Source organism: Pteropus medius, unplaced genomic scaffold (assembly GCF_902729225.1).
Source record: "Pteropus medius unplaced genomic scaffold, Ma_sr-lr_union100, whole genome shotgun sequence".
In the NCBI taxonomy this organism is placed as follows: Eukaryota; Metazoa; Chordata; class Mammalia; order Chiroptera; family Pteropodidae; genus Pteropus; species Pteropus medius.
The window spans coordinates 38,560,468-38,578,006 of record NW_024354875.1 but is presented as its reverse complement, the minus strand read 5'-3'; positions in this window follow the sequence as shown (position 1 = coordinate 38,578,006).

The window sequence follows — 17,539 nt, the reverse complement described above, 5'->3', positions numbered from 1 at the left end:
AACTAAAGTTGGAAAAAATAGTTCTCAGGAAAATCACAGTTTAACTCCATTAGTCCTAAAAAAATAGAAAAAAAAATACTCCGATTTGGGTCACTGGTTTGTCCTTTTAGCACCAAATTAACGGGTTATTCTACAAGGTCATACTTGAACATTTAACCTAATCAAAATTTTTTCCTTTATTTTCACAGTCTGGTAGCTTCACCATTAATTTTCCCTGCAAATTAACCTGTTGACATTTCTCCAAATGATCCTATTATAAAAGTAGCAATTATTCTCCTTTAATTTAAAAATCTCTTAAAAGACTTCGAAAAGTAAAATTTACATATCACAAAAGTAGACATCAATAACATTCTCTTGGTTTCAGGAAAAGATACTCTAGTAAATGGGAAATGCACAAATTTTTCTAAAAGGCATCTAGAAAGAAAGGAGTGGGAGAAATTGATACCTTTAAAAATAAAAACTGAGATATAAAAATGATTCAAGGAAAAAAACAGTATAAACTTTAAAGACACTGCAGTCAGCAATGAGGAATTAAACTGTATATTACTCAATTTATATAAATAAAGATGCAGCATATATCCAAAGTGCCTCAAGATATAAAACAGTTATTGTTGGCCATTTGATGAGATTCAAACTCTGTTAAGAGGAATTGTAAAAGCAATTTGTTATAGCAAGGTAAATCTGAAATAAGTGCTCAAATTTGCCCAGAGCACTAGGAACAAAAATAGGATTCTTTCCCTCTTTCTGCAGCAGAGGACAGGCACTGTGCATCACTTCTTTAAGCCTTCCTACATAGAGATAACACACACAGATATTCCTGCACAAAAGGTGACAAGCCGTCATCGCAGCTATCTTAGAGTCAACTAGTTATAACTCTGTGTAGAAACAAGAGATGAAAACACCACCATGTAGGAGAGATAAGGTTAGAGATCCCGTTTAGACAACATCAGTAGGTATCAATAAAATGGTGGGTTTTTTTCCTGATAATATTATTTCTTGGAAGAAAAGTTTGAGAATGAAAATTTAATTTGGGGGACAGTTGGGAAAATTGAACTGCATTGAATATTAAATGACATTATGGAAGTATCATTAATTTCCTTAGGTGTGATAAAAATACCATAATTACATACAAGAATGTCCCTACAATTAGGAAATATGGGCTGAAGTAATCGGGGATATGTCCTAGGAAAACAACAGGAAGCAAGCAAGAAAAAACAAATAAAGCAAATGTAGCAAAAATGGTAACTTTTCTGACAATGTGACCATTTTCAAAATAAAAATGTCAAGAAATATTTCATAATAGAAAAATATGATAAACTGAGGATCTGAATTCTTATGATAAAATTTCTAATTATGATAGCTTATTATTTCTTTCTAAAGAAATATGAGGTAACTCAGCATAAAGCATGATCTCTATCATATATCTTTCAAATGAACACTTCAGTCTTCAATGTGATATTCACCTTTCAATCTACTACTTTAGATTTTAGGTGATATGTGTGATGAGAACTGACTGGAAACAGCTCTGAACTCAGGGCGGAATTGCAAAACTAATTTGTTAAATCAAGGTAAGTCTAAGATGTCAGAGAGGGACAAAGGTGCCGAAGGGCTGAGAGGCTGAGGGGAGGAATACTGTATTTTGAATCGAAGGACCAGTAATTGAATTCCTAGTAAAACTCTGAATGAGTAATGGAATACGTATGTCTTTTGCTGGACCGAATGGGGTGCAAAGGGGCATAATCAGAGGTAAGAGCATAGCTCTTTAAAATACTTTTTGTTTCTTTAGCCACATTATACATATTGCTCATTTATAAATACTAATTGCATGAGCACATGAATATCAGTGTGTCACATTTTAAGTTTTAGCCTCACCAAACTTTTAGGAACATTAGCTTAAGATATGAGCAAAAAAATCTGTAAATGCTCTAAGAGTAGATTTTAAAATGACAAGTAGGCTCTACATTGTACATCTAGCATAGATATATGAATGGAGTGGGTATTTCATTTTATTCATTCAACAAAAGTTTGAGTTTTAGGCACATTTCATGCAAACTTCTACCCCTCTTTTCACTTCCTAGAGGCCTCCACCACCTTATATTTCCATGCTTATAGATAGGATCACCTGTTGATAACTAATACTGGGAAACCTCTCATCTAAACTCATTTTTCAGGATATATGGAACTTCAAGTCGCCTCTGGTTGCACAGTGTTGGAACCGCCCAGAATCACCTAGGAAATTCTCCACAGCTGATAAGCAACTGTGAAATATTACAAGATGCCAGGAGCTTACACAAAGATAAGGTTATTCTACGAGACCTCCTAGGACAAACATATGAACTGGGAAACTGGAGATGAAGGTCTCAATTTCAGGCTTATTCCTTCAGTTAGTTATTTCTGTATGCCCATGAGGAAAGAAAGATTTTTGTGATAATAATTGCCAGGGGGGGCTGATTTGAGAAGAGACTGTGAAAGATTTCACAATGTGGGAAGTCGGCATGACTTACGAAACCCTGTAAAAATGTCTTGTTTTAAGAGGGCTTTTAAATATAATGTTGCTTGTATCTATGATACCGTGCTATCCCAAGATTTTCTAAGATTTTTCAGACCAAATAGATTTCTGTATTCTCTACATTATTCCAGTATCCCAAGGAAGCCATAGTTGTTGAGGGCAGGGAGGAAATCAGGTAGTAGCAATGGATTTGACTTCAAAGGAAAAAGTAAACCCCTCATCATATGTGTAATTCACAATCCCCGGTAAAGCATACCTCAGGTAGGGAATCTTAAGCTTTCTCACAACATGGTGGTTGGAATCTAAGTAAAGCGTCCTGAAGAAACCAGGTGGAAATTGTGTCACAGTTTATGAACTGGCTTCAGAAGTTACATAGTAACTTTCATTGTAGTCACAAGCTCCCCTAGATGCAAGGAGGAAATAGAGACCCTGTTTCTTAATACGGTGAGTATTTAAGTCACTTCATAAGAAGTGTATATGTTATAGGAGATATTATTGTGGTCATTTTGAGAAAATACAACCTGCCACACTCTCATAACAAGATTTTCAGAGATGGAAGGGTGTGCCAGATTATATGTCTTCAACTGACATCGTCTCTGCAGTCTCTTCTGCATCACAGAAGAAAATCATGAAACTACAGTTATCAGAATCCCTTTCCTCATAGTTTCTGGCTTAGATTCTCCCATGAGATGTACTTGCAGGAGGCTTGGAAAGAAAAGAAATAGGCATTATCTAGCAGCGGCTGCTGGCCTCAGCTGAGATCGTCAGCAGCAGCTTCCCTTGGCTTTTGAAAGTTTTCCCCAGAAACATCCACTGTAGCACCTGGGATCATTAGTGAGGGCCCTTGACCAATGGGGAATGATCATTATTATTCTTTCTGATGAAATGTATAATTAAGATATTAAATTTTCTTTAAAACCTGGGGTCTTGAATAGGTTGACTTAAATGGGTAGACTAATTTGGGTACGATTTAAGTATCTGAAATATTGAGGCTTCTCATCAAGGAATGTTTTCTTTTGTGCCTTCAACAAAGTTCTACAATCATTTTTACATAAATCCCAGCCATTTTGTTAAGTTTCATCTTAATATTGTGGTAATTGTTATTGATGTTGTTATTGTGAGTGGATTAATTTTTCCCATTATTATCTTAATTGGTTATTATTCTTGAAAAGAAATTGTTGGAGATTAAACTCAGCAAGAGGAGAAAGAGAAATCCAGAGATATCTGCCCGTTTGTTTCCCTGTGTGCCTCCACCCCTTCATGTACATGCCCCACTCCCAAAAGAAACCATAATATATCTTGCTCCTCAACCTTGGAGAGTTATGTCTCCAAGAAATATATTAAACAAAAAATAAATACCAAGTGAAAAATAATGTGATTATATTCTAAGTACAGAAGTAATGTTTATGTTACTAATAAACAGTATGTGTAAAAGAAAATCCAAATAAAGATGAACTATTTAGCAAAACATCAGTAACACATTTTTCACGCCTGAACTTAATTCGTCTCAAAATCATTTCCTTAATTTATCTATGAAACATTATCAAAAGCCCTGTATTCACTCATTCTGACCCCACAACTTTTTGTTATACAATGAACATCCCTTGAATTGATCCCTAATTCTAGAAGTTTTTACCTTTTAAACATCACTTGCCTTTCTGTTGGCTAACCCCAGGTTTGCCCTACTTCTATACCCTCGCCAGTGAAGCTTTTAAAAATGCAGATGACAAAACCTCACAACAAGGCCTCTAGGGTTGTTGCATCTTTAATGATAATCCAAATGTACAGCCAGAGTTGAAAACCCCCTGTTCTCAATCCTCAGAGAAATTATAAATGCTCCATTAATCACAATATTCATGCCTTATTGAAAATAATAGTCAACACTGATTGAGTAGTTGCTAAGATCCAGGCACCATGTTAAGTACTTAACATATTTTACCATAATTATATAAAAAAAATCCCCAACCAATTAAAAACATTATTATATGATTTCACTGATGGCATTTCCCCAGAAATTTAGTGGCAAAGCATTTCCTCCCCAAACCATAAAATCCTTCTCTAAGGAATATTCTTGATCTTTACTTCAATAGATTCTAAAATGGAAAATAAGACTCCTTTTCTAACTATTAAATATGATCCACTGGACATTTGGATAAATTGACTAAACTCCCCAAGCCATTAATAAAAAGACTGTTTCTCAAGGACCGCTAAAATTAAAGTACTCGAGTACCTGTTACTTTCCCTGAACAAATAGAATTTCCCAAAGTATTATTCTGGGGAGCATTATAATGGTGAGATTGTAATAGGTGAAAATAAGAATTCTTTGTCAAATATATTTTGGAAATGAGAAGTTAAGTGAAATTAAGTAGGATTCTTTACTACAGGATTTCTTATAGCCTCTAATATGACCATGTGTTTCATGAGTTTCTAATAGAGATACATGCAACATTTCCAAAATGTATTTAAATAAGTAACTCTTATTGAAGAAGAATCATTGAAGAGCAGAGTTTTCAGAGACATCAATTAGAAAATACTGCAATAAAGAAATAAAAAATGACAATTATAAGTTGACTTATTCCTGGACAGTGATTTAAATTTACCAAAGGCTTCATTATCAGTGAAAAGTTCAGTTCAAAGCTCCAATGTTACTAATTTTCTTCACTTGGTTTCTTCTCCAAAAAAGTAGAGCCTGAGACAAGGATATTCATGTGGTTTATTCTGGAAACAGTTCCCAGAGAATAAAATTGGGAAGTATTGAATGAAGAGGAAAAGAGGAACACCAACCCAAAGATGGTATTTAACTGGTTAAAGCTGTGGACAATTGGGATTTAATTGCTAGTCCCAGGGGTACCCGCTTTTGCTTCAATTAATGGACTGTGACAATGAGAACTCGGTTATATCTGGAAGCTGATGAGAAATAAGAATTTTCCATTGCAATGGCAGACATTAGCCTTCTGTTTACCAGCCCTTGATTTTAATAAATTTTTGGGTTATAGAGGTCAAGCTGACCTAAGTCAACTGCCCCTCTATTTCATCCCTAGGAACTCAGTACTCTTTGAGTCACTGACACAGGTTCCTGAAAATCAAGGCATCTTGGTTGCCACTCTGACTGCCTATATTCTTACCTTGCTGCCATCAGGTAAAATCTTCCACTTGATCTATTATTTTAGAATCCTATCTATCCAACAACTACTAAAGAGCCTAGTTAAATGGCAACATCTCTTACTGTCAAGCCAGCATTAACATTAGGGGATGACAATCCCCAGCGAGCTTTTCAAAAATGTAAGGACTCACCAGCGTCTTTACTTTTTAATCTATTCCTTACTGAAGGACATTTCCTCCTGGCCCTGCTGAGAAATCTAGTCAGCGAGTGGGTATTCTCTTCTCACATGGTAAACCCAATCTAACAGTTTCCCTCCCCAGGCTTTCAATTCCCTTTCTTAAGACTTTGCCAAGCAGTTCTAGCATCTCTAATTAAGTACACATCATTGTGTCCAAACTTCAAGGAGCCATCCTAGCAGCATATTAGGGCCAACTCCAAGTTTTCTTGCCAGGACATTAAACCATGAGTCACAGAAGAGTGCTGCCAATACATTCCTCCCTACCCAGCTTTATATTCTCCCCTCTCTGGTCCAATTCCCTCAAGATCTTCTCCCACATGTGTTTCCCCAGTTCCATCTGGTACATATTAGCTCGACCTTACAGACCTTGGGGTGAGTATATTATTTCCTTCTGGGCTGTGCTATTATCTGATTCAAATTAGAGAGGTTAGAGAGGGGCGATATTGAGAGAACAAGTATCATTTGTAAGGCAGTTTTAGGACTCCAGGCAAAAGAAGGCAGCTCACTTCTAAGAAGGTAAAAGAAGCTGTCATTCCTAACCTGGAGGGCTTGGGAAAATATAGGGATTTTCAGGTTATATTTATGTGCAGCCAGTTGCTACAGAAGCAGCCATAGCAAGAAGGTAGACTGAGAAGCTGTACGGCAGAGTATATAAGTATCTGACAAACTGATGAAGCATTTAAGGTAGGTTTTGGTTGTGAAGTAAGCTGTCAGTCCATTACTAAGAATTTAATGAAAGAGAGCAACCCACAGTAAGTGGCAATAAACACAACCAAGTGTGAAAGGACAGACAGGCCCTACTGGTGAACTGGCTGCTTCCTAAAGTGAAAAGGCAAAGCAAATAGCAGACAATGCAAAAAGCCAATCCTTGTTCAAAACAGTAATAGATTTTTCTATTCATTAAAACATCACAGAGCAAATCTGAATTAATAAAGAATTAGCAAAAGTGTCATTATGGAGTTATTCTGGTACACTTAACATGAAAAAATTAAGAAATTGAAAAAAAAATGCATTTAGGGGACTTGAAATGGCTCAGACTTGCCCAACAATTTCAAATCCAGGTTAAAACAGAGAAAGATAGGCCATTTTAGAAAAAAATAGATTTACAGCCTGCACACACACATTTCAACTGATATATGCCTAATTAAAATGGTTCAATTATAGAAACACTGTTTTATCGCTTATTTTTAAAACAATAATCAAAAGAAGAGAAAGGAGTTTCATTCTAATAGGGTAGCATAATACCCTAGGGCCCTTTACTCCATCTGATTAAACTAAAAATTCTAGGCAAAACACAAAAACCAAGAACAAACTACCTGGCTGAAAATTCTACAAATAAACAGAAAGGGAGTGAAAAACTTAGATAATGACCATTATGTTATTTTTTTTCTCTCTCCCAACTTTGCCCTGAGGGCGGGTCCCAGTTACAGAGCAACATGCCATGTAGGCTTTAAAAACCCTGATAGAAAATTCATCTTTTGGCCAGAAGAATTAAGAAAAGAGCCCATGTTAGACAGACAGTTTGGGGCGAGAGTGTAAAGGAGAGAAAGCTCCAGAAAGAGATTGCCTTGTTCTGTATATGAATGCAGGCAAGGCTCAGCCTAAGCCCTCAATAATGCATTCATTAGACAGATACAACTAACATAGCAAAGTTGTAGAGAACCTAACTAAAATCTGAATAACTGCCCACAGAAGACACAAAGAAATCTTATGGAGTGAACCATAATTTTTGTCAGTGATGGACCACATATATGACAGTGGTACCATAAGATTATAATGGAGACAGAAAAATTCCTATCACCTACTGACTTCATAGCTCATGACTACAAAGGACTTGCCAAGGATGAAGAGGCTACAAAAATCAACAAGGCTATAGTTAAGATGGCAAATGACTTTGACTTGGATGTGGATTAGAATGACATTGAAGGGGTCCTAGAGGTAGTTCCTGGGAATTGACTATTAAGGAGTTACTGAAACTGGAACAGGAGTGCAAAGCTGAAGACGAGGCAAGAGAAAAGGAAACTGCAGGAGAAGAAAAAGAACCCCAAAATTCACAGTGAAGGGGTTAGCAAAAGTTTCTGTAGACCTCAGCAAGCTCCTTAAAATCTTTGAAGCCATGGACCTCAACAACAAAGGTTTTCATTAACAGAGAGCATATTCATGGTGCATTATATACTTACAAGCAAATCTATGATGAATATAAGAAACAAACCAAGCAAATTTTTAAATGGACATATTTTTAAAAAGAGTGACACCTCCTCAGGAGGAGCCCCAGGAGGTATTCCAGAAGAAGGCATTATTATCGTAGAAGATGACAACTCCATGAGTGTCATTGCCCTTGAAGACCTTCCACTGCGACAAGATACAGAGGTGGAAGATAGTGATATTGATTACCCTGACCCTACGTAGGCCTAGGCTAAGGTGTGTGTTTGTGTCTTAGCTTTTAACAAAAAAGTTTAAAATGTAAAAAAAAAAAAAAAAAAAAAAAAAAAAGAAAGACAAAGAAAGACATTTTAAATAATAAGACACTTATAGAATAAAGATATAAAGAAAGAAACTGTCTATGGCCATGCTATCCTGAACGAGCCCAATCTTGTCTGATCTCAGAAGCCAAGCACGGTCGGGTCTGGTTAGTATTTAGATGGGAGAACACCTAGGAAGACCAGGTGCTGTAGGTGTAAAAAATAAAAAAATAAGAAAGAAATAATTATTTTTATATAGCCGTACAATGTGTTTTAAGCTAAGTGTTATTACAAAAGAATAAAAAAATTTTAAAAAATTTAAAGTTGATAAAGCAAAAAGGTAACAAAGCTGTGGTTAATTTATTATTGAAGAAAAAAAACATTTTTTTAATTAAGTGTAGCCTAAGTGTACAATGTTTACAAAGTCTGCAGTAGAGTACAGTAATGTCGTAGGCCTTTACATTCATTAACCACTCACTTACTATCTTACTCAGAGCAACCTCCAGTCCTGCAAACTCCATTCATGGTAAGTGTTCTACATTGGTGCATCATTTTTTATCTTTTATGCTGTATTTTTACTGTACCTTTTCTGCATTTAGACATGTTTAAATATACAAATACTTATAATTGTATTACAATTGTTTGCTGTATTCAGTACAAAAACATGCTGTACAGGTTTGTAGCCTAAGAGCAACAGGCTGTACCACATAGCCGAGGTGTGTAGCGGCTACATCATCTAGGTTTGTGTAAGTGCACTCTATGTGTTCACACAATGATAAAATCACCTAGTGATGAATTTCTCAGAACATATCATCATCATTAAGCAACACATGAATATAATATTTTCTAGAAAACTATAACAGGACTTGAAGTCTGCACAATATAATATTCACAATGTCCAGGATGCAATCCAAAATCACTCAACATAAAATGCAGATAATGTCAAAGAAAATCTCAAGAGAAAAGATAATCAAGAAATAACAACCCTGAGATGGCCCAGATGTTAAAAGTCTTTAAAATAGCTGTTATAACTGAACTCCATGAGATAAAGAAAAAAAATACTTGAAATGAATGAAAAGTGAGGCATTCTCAGCAGAATAATAAGCATTATAAAGAGAACAAACACATAGTGTTCCAGTCCAAGATGGTGATAGGAAGATCCTGAAATCACCTCTTAGCATAGACATGCCAAATCAACAGTTACACATAGGACAATTTCCTCTGAAACAAATACAGAAACTAGCTGAGAGAATCCTCCACATGTGGCAAATGAAAAAACACCCACATCAAGATGAATGGGAAAGGCTAAGATACATTCTCACAATAAGTCCCACCCCCAACCTAAGTGACATACAGTCGGGAAGAAACACACAAACTTCCACCTTCTCCTTGAGGAGCAAAAGTTTTGGACCTTATTTCTAGTGCCCCAACTTTTAATACTTCTACCTGAGGGACAGTTCCCCGAAACACCAGCTCTGAAAGCCAGTGGGACTTGTGTTCATGAGACCCACAGACTATAGCAAACAAAGGAACAGTTCTTAATAGGTTCATGAGAACTCACTTTGGCTATTCTACAGGGGCTCTGAAAGAGGCCTATTTGCATACTTTAAAAGTTGCTTCCTAGGGGTCACACTTCTAATTTAGCATATATATAAGGGCTGACCACACCTTCCCTGTGACCTGTGAGGACAGCAGTGCCATCTCCATATTCTCCCTCTCCAAGTCACTGATGCCTGTCTGGAAGGGGCTTGTAGGCATATCTGGTGTTCTAACTTTTGTAGCTGCTGCCCAGGGAATTCACCCCTTTATCATCAGGTTCTGGTAGCCAGCAGAGCTTAGGTCACTGTTCCCACAGAACTGTAACAAAGAAACATTTCTTAACTGGCTGTTGCCCAGGACTAAATACAGAGGGAACACACAGAAACACACATCTTACAGTATTCCCCAGAAAGAGGTATATTTATATACTTTAAAAGCTGCTGCCCAAGGATCTGGCTTCCTATCAGCCTGCACCTAAGTGCTAAGTGATACCCTTCCCTTTGGGTCAGACAGGTCTTGGCACACCCTCAACTACTGCGAAACACTAAAACAAAGAAGGCAGCTTGGACAATCAAAAGCTTTGAGAGACAACTGAACTTAGACTGGGCTGAATAATAAAGTTCATCTCCTATACAAGACCACTCCACCAAGACTGCAAGAGGTGGCTAGCGTTTTATCTAATGCCAGAAACCAACAAAAAGAGTCAAGGAAAATGAAGAAACAGAGGAATATTTTCCAAACAAATTAATAATCATAATCATAATCATAATAAACCTCTAGAAACAGACCTTAATGAGATGGAGATAAGTAATTTACCTGATAAAGAGTTCAAAATAATGGTTGTAAACATGCTCACCAAAGAGAATTTCAACAAAGAAAATGAAAATAAAAGAAAGTACCAAATGGAAATCATAGAGCTGAAGAATATAATAACTGATCTGAAAAATTCAGTAGCAGGGTTTGACAGCAGCGAAGACAGGGCAGTGGAATATATCCAATCAGAAGAGCAAAAAATAAATAAATAAAAGAATGGAAAATGGTGAAGATAGCTTAAGGAACTCACAGGAGACCAAAACTGGGCTGATATTTGCATTATAGGATTCCCAGAAGACAAAGAAAGAAAAAGAGGCAGTCTATTAGAAGAAATAACAGCTAAAAACTTCCCTAACCTGGGGAAATAATAACATACACACACACACACAGACACACACACACACACACACACACACACAGGCACATACATACACACACATACACACACACATACATACACACACACAATGGAAATTTTAAAACATAAAATACAGTTGCTGAATTTTTAAAAAAGCTAGAGTAAATAAACAATTTTTAAATACAATAATTTTAGAATACAACAAAGTTGGTGGATTTTACCCTACCTGACTTTGAGACTTATAAAGCTACCATAACCAAAGAATTCTGAAATTTTAGAAAATCTATTCTCTAGATGACTTCCATAAATCAATAGAACAGAATAGAGAGTCGAGAAATAAACCCATACATGTATGGTTGACTGATTTTTGACAAAGGAACCAAGGCAATTCAATAGAGATAGGAAACTCTTCCAAAAAAAATAATACTGAATAAACTGGATTTTTAAGTAGGGGCAAAAAGAACGCTTACTTCACACAATTCACAAAATTTAACCCAACATAGACAAAAAAACCTAAATGTAAATCTAAACTATAAAACTTTATAAAACATGGGGGGAAAAACTATTGCTTTCTTAAAGTACATAAAGGTTTCATAGAATACTGAACTCATATAACAAAAATAGTTGATAAATTGGACTTAATCAAAATTAAAACATTTTATTCTTCAAAAGATGCTACTGCTAATAGCATTGTCACAGTTGGTAGAATCTTCAGGTCATTATGCTAAGTCAAAGCCTGTATGATTCCATTTATATGACATGCCTGAAACACTCACCTACAGTAATAGGACACACATTGTCAACTGCTCAGAGTTATGAGTAGGAAAAGGAATAACTGTAAGTTATAGCATAAGGGAATTTTAGGGATGATTGATTTTTTTTCCTGAATATGGTATTATTTTCATAAATCTATATACATGTTAAGATTAATAGAGCTCTACACATAAAAACATCAAATTTACTGTATAATTAAAAAAAAACTTATCCCCTAGAGTGGTTGCCCAAATAAATTCCCCACCACATTCCTACTGTGTATGAGAGTGTCCTCTTCTCCCATGTTCTGGTCAACACTAAAAGCAAAAAAAAATTTATTTTCCAATCTGAGAATTGAAAATGGAATCTTTATGTTTTGATTTGTATTTTTCTAATTATATTAGTAATATCTTTTCATATGTTAAATGGCAATTTATTGTGCTGTGTTGTCTTGCTTTCTTTAGAAAAAGGACGTGTGTGTGTGTGTGTGTGTGTGTGTCTTTGCAGTTGATATGTGTGTGTGCGTGTGTGTGTTGGGGTAGAGTGGGGGAAATTTTCTTGTTAACGTCATGTTTATATCCCTTGCTCATTTTTCCTACCTTTTTAAAATATTTCTTTGTATACCCTCCTAAAAGAAAGACTGAAAAAGGTTGAGTAATTTGGCAGGATTGTGGAAAACATTAATGAGAGTAACTAGAGCTGAAATTAGAAGCATTCTGGTTTTTTTTATTTATTTATTTTTTTTAAAGATCATAAATGGCCTTGAAGGTCATGCTAAATAATTCAGATATTCAGAAACCAGGAGTCAAGTTGCCGATGGCCCATATTCTAAATCTACGCTATCAGAACCATTGGCATGACTATTGAGCTCAGTCTGGGGACTGAAGTAAATTTGACAGATATTTATTAAGTCTAAGAAGAACCAAGTCTAAAGTAATATATACGCTTGCCATATTTTTAAAGGATAGGGATAGGCAACATAAGTGGTAAAAACTGTACGTCAGTTAATAGCATACCCTTGATTAAATTTCTGTCCCTGACTACCAAGAAATGTTTCTCTATTTGGTACTGTCACTAGACCATAAATTCCAAGAGGGAAGAGACTTAATGCTATAAATGCCCACTGCTAATATAAACATCAGTTAGACTCTTAACCAGCTTAGAGCTCAATTTTTGTATTTTCTTCTCATCCTCTGTACTTTGTCCAAATGCTTATGCAGCATAGTGCTTGGAAATTTTTATCTAAAGCTCTGGGGTTTTTGTTTATTTGCTTGTTTGTTTTTGTTTTAGACTTTGGATTTTTTTTTTTTTTTTTTAGGAAAAAAGAGAACAATACCACTTTTCTTGTTTATCAGTCAGTATTTCAACCGCCACTTTTTGTTGTTCTCCTCTAGGTAAACTGGCTTTTTCTTAAATCTAGATGGGGTTTTGGAATCCCAAGAGCTACTGATTAGCTTATTTATTGATCTAGTTTAGTCATTCTTTCTTATTATTTTGACTTTTGTATGAGCAAGGGTAAGCTAGGCAGAAGATGGTAGGAGGAATATTTCAGTCACTCATACCCACTTTAGAATGAACACTGTTGCCAATCGTGATGATTAAGTGGATGGGACATTCATCAAAATCAAATTCTAAATCAAAATCAAATTAATTAATTGCTGGCAGCCAATACAGTCATATTTAACCACAGGACTAACAAAATAAAATAATCTACATTTTTTTAACTAAAAGAATAAAGCACCAACAAAACATGTTTTCTTCTTTAAAATTCTGTATAATTATATGATTAAATACACTTTTTCCATGTACCCTATGCAAATTAGAAAACTGAATGTTTGGGGAATACTTTCAGCCTAAATATTTACTCAGGAAAGTAAGTTACTTGTAGTTTGTATAAACAACATTTAGGCATAATGTTTATTTCCAAGTAGTAAAGTAATGATATAAAACTCTTTGGAGCTGAATTCTGCAACCCTCTATAATGTTTGCCATTTTATAGTATAGTACTTTTTCCCTCCTGTAAACATTTTTAATGAAGAATTTAAATGCATGCAACCATATGTCTTTTTTCCAAGCAACAACTACTCAGAGAAAACAAAGTCCCCAGTGATCAGTTAGCTCACGTGTTAAGTAAAATAATATCCTAAGGAAGACACACACTAAAACATTTGATGTATAATGTAGCATTTACCATATTTCATGTAAATATAAACCCTAGACTATTTTCACAACTATGTTATTCAAAAGAGAATAATTACATATTTTAACTAGAAAAATGACTTAAGAGAATAGATCTATGTAAAGGCACTAAGCTCACAGAGGAAGCTGTATAAAATATTAAAATTTGAAGAGAAAGGTCTAAGAGAACACGTTGTCCAAGTTTCTATTATTACAGAGAAACTCCTGATAGCTTACCACTCTGCAAAAGATATGTTTTTTTCCTTTAGGTGAGAAGTACAAAAAGACCATGCACATAGGGGTCCATTTGCTTCCTTCATAGTTACTATCACAAAGCAGGACTGCTGTTGAAACCTATTACAGACATTTTCTGTTATAAAGATCTTGACGGCCATAAAACAACGCAAGTTTGGACCTTCTTATTTTATAGATGGTCCAAATATCAATAGAAAGTGGCAGAAAATCTTCCACTTGGGTCAAGAATATTGGAGTAGCATGTTGCCTTGTGTTGACAATTTTCAGTTTAGTGGCTATGATTCCTTTCTAAAAGTCACTGATCTTCTTTACACGTTAATGTTTTTCTAAGTGGCATAGATATAATTTGATGGTATATATTAGAGTTAAATTTTATCTTAATTATTTAAGAGTCCATATTTATATCTCAGATGTGTCAAATAAAAAAACCTCATAAATCTGCTTCTTACTGTTCTGTTAGATACAACGTCTCATAATATGAATTTATTATTAGAATTTTAATTCTTCAGCTTTTGACATTATGCTTCTAGTGCTCTAATGAAAACTTGGCATACTTTTGATTTGAGAATATTTTTCAAATATTATGCTTACATTATTAGTTAAATTTATTATTTGTGCAACATTATTGATCAAGTTCATTGTCTCTATAGTCCTCCAATTACTGTGTCATTACGAAATTGGCTAATATTCTGATTTTTTAGGTCAGATTCCTGCTATCATATTCATATTCATTATGTTTCAAATAATCTCTTTTTAAATGCAGTAATATTGAACTGCCTCCATCAAACACTATACTCAAATTTGCCTTCGACATTTTACATCCAAGCATTGAATAGCATAAATCCTTTTAAACTGAGATTGCTAACAATCTTTCTGACTGCTGAGTATCTGGAAGATTGATTAAAAAGAGGCTTATAAACAGAACAAGACAAGATCAGTAGAGTTTGCCAGTAATTCAAATAGACCATTAGGCTATTTAGAGGAATCAATACTATAATTTACATCAATAGAGGGGTTAAAAAAAAAGCTCACCATTAATGAACAAATGGTAAATTAAATACTGTGAATATATAACAAAAAACATTTGATAAATAATAGAAATTTTCACAAGTGGACATGGGTAATTTTTCCAGGTAGCATCATGATCACCAACTTTTTCTTTCAAAATAAATGCTTTAAGTCACATGAAGCACTGTAATAACAACAGAATGATGACATTTTTGTTTCCTAGCAGCATTACTACTTCCTTACTTATTCTCAGCTTTGACCAATGTTAAATTTTATTTGTATTATCTAAGAATATACTAATAATTACATTTTTAAGTACCCAATTTATGCTTTTAAAATAATAATTAGTGTTTTATAATCTAAACTTTGAATGTTTCCTAATTTATCTAGTCTGCCATACCACTGGAAATAGACACCTAGTCTACATTTTCTCAACTTCCTTTTATTTCTTAATACACTCTATAATCAGATTCCTCCCTCTACTTCACCAAACTGTTCTTATCCAATTGCCAATTCCAATGAACACTTGGTTGTGCCTGACTTCTAACATGTTTAAGCAATTCCTCCTTAAAAAAATTTTTTTTTAATTATATTTCACTACTCTCTCTTCGGTGATCCACTAGATTCTGTCTTGGCTTTCCACCTGCTTTTGTTCTCATATAGCATATTAACTTCAACTTATGTATCAATGCCCTTCACTCCAATGAGCATTGGAGTCATATCTCCATCTGTCTACAGTGTAGTTCCACCTGAATGTCCTATAAAACCTTGACCTCAAGATATTTCAAACTAAGGTTCTTCTTTTTCTCTTCACCTCTTCTCCAATGTGGTTGGTAGCACCACAATCCACTTAGTCTCACAAGAAAAATATTATGACATGCAACCTAGATTCTGACCTGTCTCTTACTCATGATATCTAGTTTAAGATGAAATCCTATCTATGTGGCTTTCTATTCAAACTACCATCATTCCTCCATAGATTGTTGCAACAGGCTCCTTAACTATACCAATAGTCTCTTTCCTTCCAGTATCAATCCCTCCATCCAACCTTCATACTATTATCAGAGTGTTCTTTCCAAAATATAAATAAAATCACAACAATTACTTACTTATAGTCCATTAAAACCTTCCATTGTTCACAAAATAAATTCCAAACTCCTTCAGATGTTCCACATTCATCAATATTCAATATTTGGCCTCTGCTTATTTCCCTAGCTTAATCTCCTGCTCTTTCCTCCCCCTTGGCCTCAAACATCATGTTCTATTAACTACATCTAATTAGAGAAGTGAACAACTAAAGCAGTCATGCCCATTTAAAAGAGGCCAGGCAACCAGGTCTCAGAAAACCACTGCTGTGAAGAAAACTGAATCCAGTGTTGCCAAATCTTCTGATTTTTAAATAAGCCTCACATCCAGATTTATTGCATGAAATATCCTAATTTTAAAAACATTGTATCTAATTTGAAAAAGTTATACTCTGCAAACCAAACTATACATATATTATGGATCGTGCTCCACTTACGGACTGAGAGCTTTTGAGTTCTGAACTAACATTTGTTCTGATAGAAGGGCAAATTCCAATGTCTAATAAAGTATCTGAAATACTGTGGCTCTCAATAAAAATTTTTTGCATATGTAGAGAATAAGATACAATGTTACTAATACCTCTATTTAAAAAGTACTTGAAAAAATCATTTGAAATAACCGGTACTTTAAAATTAAGAAAGGTATTACATTAATTCATTATATTCACTCAAAGTACATTAAAAAAAATGTTTCCTAAGTTCTCTTCCTTTTGCCCCTCTCCCAAAAGATATATTTCATACAATAGGCAGAAAATTGAAGTTGACCTCTTACATTTTCCCCACTTATTTAGCCCCTTCGGCTTCCACTCCTGAATTCCACAGCTCGAATAAACAGAAAATTAAATAAATAAAATCCATTTCATCATAGCTGACCCCCTATAAATTATTTGTGACCCCATGAATGTGAACACATGGCAAGCTTCAAGGTTGTTAAATAGGCATGCAAAATATTTACATCAATGATCTTGTGTTTGGTTATAAATTATATGAATTACTCAAAGAAAAGGTGCTGTATAAATGTGAAATAATGATGATGATGGAATATCCCCTATTAAATACATAAAAAGAAAATGAAATATTAGCACACAAGCAAATTCTCTTACTAGAAACAATTAAACAGCAAATAAAATATGCTTATGTACTGGAAATGGACAGCTGGATTTATGCCACTCTTGCAATATATCTTTCTCAAGCCATATGGTTCTTGCTCATTACTGCAATTTTTAAAGAAAGTCTCA